Raw genomic sequence first — 7178 nt, 5'->3', positions numbered from 1 at the left:
TTGATTTGAGTGTATGTAATTGTAAAATGATACTATAGATTAAAAGCAAAATTACAAAACAAAATGCCATGCTCCTTAGTACAAGCAACATAAGGCATTTAGGGTCAGTGTTTGAAATTCCCATGCAAACTATCTTGTTCCTAGACTGCACTTATTATAAATACTTGTTTTCTAGCATCTCAGGAACAATTTATTTCTTGATGCAAAAACATTTCTTCCAATTTGTATTATATTGGTGTCATCTTATAAGTACAAATGGAGTAGTTAGACTTTCATTCAAGATATGCTTCACACTCTTGTCCATGGAGGGAGGCCCGCCAAGGATCATGATTGTTCTGTCATTTATGAAGATGATAGAGCCTTTCTTGAACTGGAGGAAAAGGGCTGAAAGTCCTTACTAAAACTATAAAGTATTGCCTGGGTCTAAGAATCTAGTAGTACTTTGAAACTTTATTCAGGCAGATTATTCCAAAATGGTGATAAATGAAATTAAACTTTTTAGTATAGTAGGTTATTTTTTTCAAATCCTAGATTTTTTTAAATGAGCTTTTAGTGGCTCAATGTAATGAAAATATTGAAAGGAGTCACACCAGATTCATTAGCTTTGTAAGTCACTGCAAGATTTATTTTAGGTGAAGCCTTGTGCTGCTTTAAGTATCATGTAACGTTGAACATTCTAGGAATCTGCTATCTTCTAACCTAGAATGTGAGTTAAAGAATAGTTCAGGTGAACGGCAAAGAATAGTGATGAATAAAAAGGCCTTATAGGCAAGTATGAAGACCTGTCTTCCTCATCTTCTATGTGTTTGCATAGTCATGTCTACGTTTTTCTGGTCCCAGGTGGTTTCTGTGGGCACAAAGAGACGTAAGACAGGGAGGTAAGGGCAGCCATCATGGGCCTTTCAATGAATTCCATTTCTCTTGGGTTCACCAAGCCAAAGGTGAAGTGGGATGTAAGCAGGCTAGAGGATCCAGAAGTATGAGAGCTGGCATAGAGCCGGCGTGTTCATCCACTAGGTAAGGGACTTTGGGCCCATGGGTGCTGAGAGCTCTTCGCTCTATCTGGGGCGCCAGAGGTAATGGGACTCATTCCTGCTCCCATGGAGCTCGTTTTAGTGGGAGAAATGAACTATTCAAGAACTGATTTGAATAGATTGCAGTTAGAGCTGCAGTAGAGATATACACACAGGGCATCAAAAAACGCTGCATTTCTTTCTGTAATGTTTAAGTCTCAGAATCAAGGATAGAATTTCAAGAGATTCAAGATGACATTGGACAAATCCTTTTTATTTTACAGTTAAAGCTGAAGTTAAGAGACTGAAGTGATTTTATCAAGGCTACATCATAATTAATGACTGAACCAAAACATAGAGGCCAATGTTGTTGAAATGGTCAGTGGTCACACTTAAGCCTAATGAAGCAAAGTTTTTGAAAAATTAGGGCCCATAAAATCAGCTTACACATGTAAGATGACCTGTGTCTTACCTGTGTGTGAATACTTGCCTGTTGACCATTTACTATCTGTCCTTGCAGAACGCAAAACACCTTAAGGTGTCTTACTAAAGAGAACTGGGTTATATCCCCAATCAAAATGTTCTTTAGTTGTTCCCACTGTCCCAGGACTTATAATTCATGCCTGGGAGTGCTTGGTAACACAGATTTCACAACCAGGCAGCTAATGCAACGAGGAGCTTCAAGGGCCTGAGGTGGGAGATGTTCTTCTCCTTCCATGATGGAGTCCAGGACAACGCTCCCGGGAAGGAAAGAGAACACTCTGACCCTGAATGTGTTCTTATTATAGAAGCCTTCTATTCTGGAAGTGCTACTTTTATTTTGTAGCTAAAATGATCAAATAAAATAAAATAAGTGGTGTTAGAAACACGTTTACAAAAATAAATAGAATTTTCAATCAGTTTACTCAGATTTCTTCAAGTACTACTAATAAAAACACATCTTTTATTTCTAATGCTCTTATTTCTTGCCAATGGGAAAGACAAAAACACCGACATGCCCACCCACTGTGGCAACTGTCGTATTATTTCTGTGATCGACGGACATGGTGCCATGGGAATGAAGATGGGGCTATTGATTGTCAACAAATATTTATGGAAGATCTGATACTTTCTAGACATTGTGGGTGCAGAAAACCCATAAAATGATCTTGTTCTCAGCACCTTATTACATGGTTGAATAGAAAAGACAGCAAATACCCAGAAATTAGTAACAAACACCCGGAGTTCGAACCTGCAGAGAGCCATAATGGTGCCACTGCACTCCAGCCTGGGTGACAGAGTGAGACCCCATCTCCAAAAAAGAAAAAGAAAAGAAAAAAAAATTAAGTGTCCAAGGACAATAGGTGGAGTCTGTGAGTTAGAGGAGTCTGGTTCCTGGATGAGGGGAGCAATTAGGGGGTAGTTCCTGGAGGAAGAGCTGGGCTGGGGTGAACTGAAACACACATGAATTTTAGTGATTGCTGAGAAAGGCAATAGAGTTCATGGCACTCACAAGGACACAGGGCAGGGGATCCTTAGACGGTAAAAAGAATGGACAGGGAGCTGAGAGCTTTCAGACTATTTCAGGTCTCATATGGGCTAAGATGGCTTCTACAGGGCTGGGGCGACCCACACAAAGCCTGTTACTCACCTCTGCCTATGGTAGACTTTGCTAGTAGTGTCCATGGCATTTTATGGACTAAGGAGAACTATTTATGGTGGCTCACAGTGGCCTACTCTCGAAGGGCAGAAACACCCTCCACAGGTAAACACAACTTCAGGTTCTCTTGAGAATGCTCTTCTTCCTGAGATCTGATTTTTCCTTTTTTTTCCTGCGATGTCATGTGGTCATCAGCAGCTAATTTACATAACAGATATGTCTGTTGTCTCAGGCCTTGTTTGGAGACCTGAGACTGCAATGGAGAACCAAACAGATGGGGTCTCTGTTCTCCAGCAGCCCCCAGGTGTGCTTCCCAATCTCCTCTGATGACATCTCTTACTCTGCCTGCTCTTAAAAGCAGCTGTTCCTTATGGGCCTGTCCTCTAGGATCCTTTCTCTACATACGCTCCCTTTGTGGCCTCTTCTACTTGGATGCCATCAATTAACAACCTTGCAGAGATTCCCTAAATAGCCATTGTAGCCCCAAACTCTCTCCTGAGCTCTGGCCAACAGTCTCCACCCGTCCTCCCAACCTGTTCCTGTCTTAGATGGGTCACTGCTCTGTGAGTAGCACCCCACCCCCACCCCTGGTCCGGCGATAGCCAAGAGAGGCCTGTTCCGCTCGGTGCCTCCCTCTTTCCTTTTCTGCACCCTCCACTCCTATTCAATTCAACCCTCAAACTCCTCCATCTTATTTCCTCTTCTCCACCCCTGCCTTACAGTCGTCTTGTTCAGGTGCAGATCATCTCTCTCCTGGATTATTCCAAGTGGCTCCCACCAGACTCCCTGCTACCAGTTTTACTGTCCGCAATGCAGTCCTCTCATTGTCAACAAAAGTAAACTTTCTATAAAGGCAAGCCTGACCGCACCCCCTCCCTGCCTAATGTTTTCAGTGGCTGCCGACTGCCCTTAGGAAACAGCCCCACCTTGCTCAGAGGAACTTTGTCGACCTGCTGGTGCTCCTGCAGCCCATGGCCCACCTTCGGCAAGTGGCTCACTGCTGAATTGCTCCCACCACATAGGGACCCTGAACTGCTGTCAGAGTGGAGCCCTCCCAGGTCTCTGTGACTGAGGAAATGCACACAATGTGTTTCTCTCCTTGATGAACTTCTCTCCATTTGGGCCACAGCAGAGCCTTTCCTAACATTCTGGACTAGGGTAGTTGGGTTGGCTCAGAGCTTGCTTGAGGCTGATATCGCCCGTGCAGGACTGCCTGTCTAGTGTCTCTTTTACCTGATAGGGCACGAGTTCTGGGAAGCCAGCATCTGAGTCTGGTTTCAGTTTTGATTTTTCCTTTTCTCAACTGTAGCTTCAAGGCATAGATGAATTAGGAATAGTAAATTCGAGTCTGGATTTGAATCCAGGTCCATTTGACTCTCAATTTATGTTTCCTTTACCACATTCCTGTTTTCTCTAAGTTAACTTCACACTAATTAGAAAAGTAAAGATTTTTTTTTCTGAATACTATCCAGAAGGGAGACTAATTGTCCTTTATAGATTTTTCCCCCAGATGTTCTGCTTGTAGACTTTGGCTAATAGAGCTCTATCTTGTGTCTTTTTCTTTTCTTTTCTTTTTTTATTGTGTGTGGGGCAGGTATATGCTATAGAAATGAATTCTTGAGGCCATTTTGCATCTCCACATAGAGCACCTAATCTCAGCTGTTCTATCTGAGACCCCTTGAGTGCCAACCCTAGTGATACAGACTGGAGACAGGGAAATACTGGATAGAAAAAAGAAGTTCCCTGGCAAAGGCCCCACCTCCAAGCTTGGAAACCCTAAATGAGAACAGGCACTCCTATTTTTGCTCCCTAAAATAGAAAAAAAAAATGTTGCCTTTTGGTCTGCCATGTCCCCATCCTGTACTCATATAAACCCCAAACCCCAGGCTCCATGAGGGGACAAACAGAAGAGCAGAAGAATGGCAGAATAGTGCAACATAAAGAAGAGAAGGAGTGTCTGAATGCTTAGAGGAGTTTGGCTGGGGACAGTTGGAGACAAGATTGGCCACTGGGCAGCCACACCCCAGGGGAAGATCGTCTTCCCACTCCATCCCCTTTCTAGCTCCCTATCCATCCCACTGAGAGCCACCTCACCACTCAATAAAAACCCTACATTCATCCCTGAGTCTGTGTGTTACCTGATTCTTCCTGGATGCTGAAAAAGGACCCAGGTACCAAGAGGGCACTGAGTTGGTTAACATGTAAGCCAACTGCGAACTGCAAAGCTAGAAGAGTGCACTGTGACATGTGCCCACTTGGGCTTCAGGAGTCTCAGGCTACCACCCCTGGATGCCACTGTGGGGTCAGAGCCCAGGGGCTCTGGCCCTGGCTCCTGCACCTGCTCGTCTGTGTGCTCCCCCTCCCATAGGGGTTGGAGTGCGCATGTGGCCAAATAGATGAGCCACATCCCTGTCGCATGTCCTGCAAGGTGGATCAGGGAGCTCTCCCATTTCACTAGTGCCTCTTGCTGCCCCTTTTCCTCTCCAACAATTTGAAAGCAACAATCATGAACCAGGGAAAGCTCAGCCGACTGCAGGCACCAGTGTGCATTGGTGAGAAAGCAACTGCTTGCGGAAGGAAGAAGGTGGTCCATAGAACAGCTGCAGCAGATTAGAAAAAACTTCAGCTCTCCTTAAAGAAGTTAGGGGTAAACACTATCTCTGGTACTGAAGAGGTGAATATGTTTACAAACCAATGAACAGCAATCCACTTTAGCAACCCTAAAGGTCAGGTATCTCTGGGAACACTTTCACCATGACAGGCCATGCTGGGACAAAGCTGCTGAAAGAAATGCTACCAGCTGGTTTACCATTGTATACCAGCTTGGTGCAGACTGACTAGTTTAAGGGGACTGGCTGGAGCTCCACCAAACTATCTGCAGATGGAAAAGCAGCACTTGCTGCTGGAGAGGATGATGATGATGATAATGAAGTTCCCGATCCTGTGGAGAATTTTGATGAGGCTTCCAAGAATGAGGCGAAGTGAATTGAGTCAACTTCTTTTTTTTTTTAATTTTATTATTATTATACTTTAAGTTTTAGGGTACATGTGCACAACGTGCAGGTTTGTTACATATGTATACATGTGCCATGTTGGTGTGCTGCACCCATTAACTCATCATTTATCATTAGGTATAGAATTGAGTCAACTTCTAAAGAAAGTAGAAGTTGAAGAAGTCACTGGGAGCTGCTATTTTATATTATGACTGCTTTTCAAAATTGTTTATGGATCTCATAAAATCTAAATCTATAATATTTTTAAGCCCAAGTCCCTTGGATACTGCAGCTGTTTTTAGTTTTTGCTTATACACAATTCATTCTTTGCAGCTAATTAAGCTGAAAAAACCTGGGAATAAAGTTTGAAACAAAGATGAATAGAGTTCTTTGCCTAATTAAAAAAAAAAGAAGTGAGTTCTTGAGTGTGAAGAGTGTTTTAGTTTTCGTGGTCTCTGCTCGTTTTCAGTGCCAGCCTCACTTTCATCCATGCTTGATTCTGGAGTGCTGGTGTGCCCTTTGAAGGTTGTCTGCAGGTTGAAGCTCAACCTGGAGCCAAAGCTCTGAGTCTTGGGGTTCAGCCAGGAGGCTCTGAGACTTGTTCACGGGCTCTGCAGCCTCTGAGACAGTGCTTCAGCTCCCTCCCTGTCACTATCTGGAAGAGCCACGGATATTCTGGGGCCGTGGTGGGACAGCTTTGGGAGGAAAATGAGATTTTCCTTGCATGCGATCGAGTGTCTGTGTCAGCCTGTGGAGTTCCCTCTGTTGTGCCTGGAAGTACTGAACACTTGCTCTTATCTTGCCTTCACCGGCCTAGGCAGGAGCCTGCACAGGGCCAGTGGGGAGCTGGCAGCAAGAGGGAAAAGCGCCGTGACCACTAGCCGACTGTGTGAATATGCTCTTTATTCTGCTGTAAAGATGATGGTGTTGGTGTCCTAGATGCTTCACCAAAATATCCAGCTAGGAAGTGAGAAATATATCTAATTTTCAAGAGTTTATTAAATTAATCTGATAAACTTGAATTTAGGGATTATTCAAGTGAGACTTCATCTATATGCTGCTCAGAAAATACCCAAAATATTTACAGAATATCAGGATAGCACATTTCTTTTTAAAATTTTGGTTAATAAAAATACTATGTATAAATTCTCAAAAAAGAACATACTTATTCACATGTGATTCATATAAATAACACCACAATTATGCCAATAAGTCTGATTTATAAATAGTATCTATTTACAAATAACAGCTGACAGTAAAGTAGGAAGTTGGGAAAATAAACATGAATGAAAACCCTTCCAAAAACATTTTCAAAGTGTAATAAAAAATTACTGAGTATTAAACATAGCTTTAAAAAAACAGTTCAGACATAAAGGATAATATGTCACATAAGTTGTTTTTTAAGAACAATTTGCTTCTGTATAAAACTTCCCCCAAACTTAGGAAGTCTGATTTTTTTTTTTTAGGAGGGAATAATATATTTTATTGAAATAAAGAATTAAAATATTTTTATTATAAAAAAGAAAATACTGT

At 42.5% G+C, this 7178-nt stretch overlaps 1 pseudogene; it reads left to right on the top strand.

Annotated features, from left to right (window-relative positions):
• The first annotated feature begins 893 nt into the window (after nt 1-893).
• On the top strand, nt 894-5954 carry LOC103786910 (transcription factor BTF3-like; annotated as a pseudogene).
• The last annotated feature ends 1224 nt before the right edge of the window (nt 5955-7178 follow it).

This window comes from Pan paniscus, chromosome 7 (assembly GCF_029289425.2).
Source record: "Pan paniscus chromosome 7, NHGRI_mPanPan1-v2.0_pri, whole genome shotgun sequence".
In the NCBI taxonomy this organism is placed as follows: Eukaryota; Metazoa; Chordata; class Mammalia; order Primates; family Hominidae; genus Pan; species Pan paniscus.
Note: the sequence above shows the minus strand (reverse complement) of the source record. Positions and strands in the feature narration are given on the sequence as shown.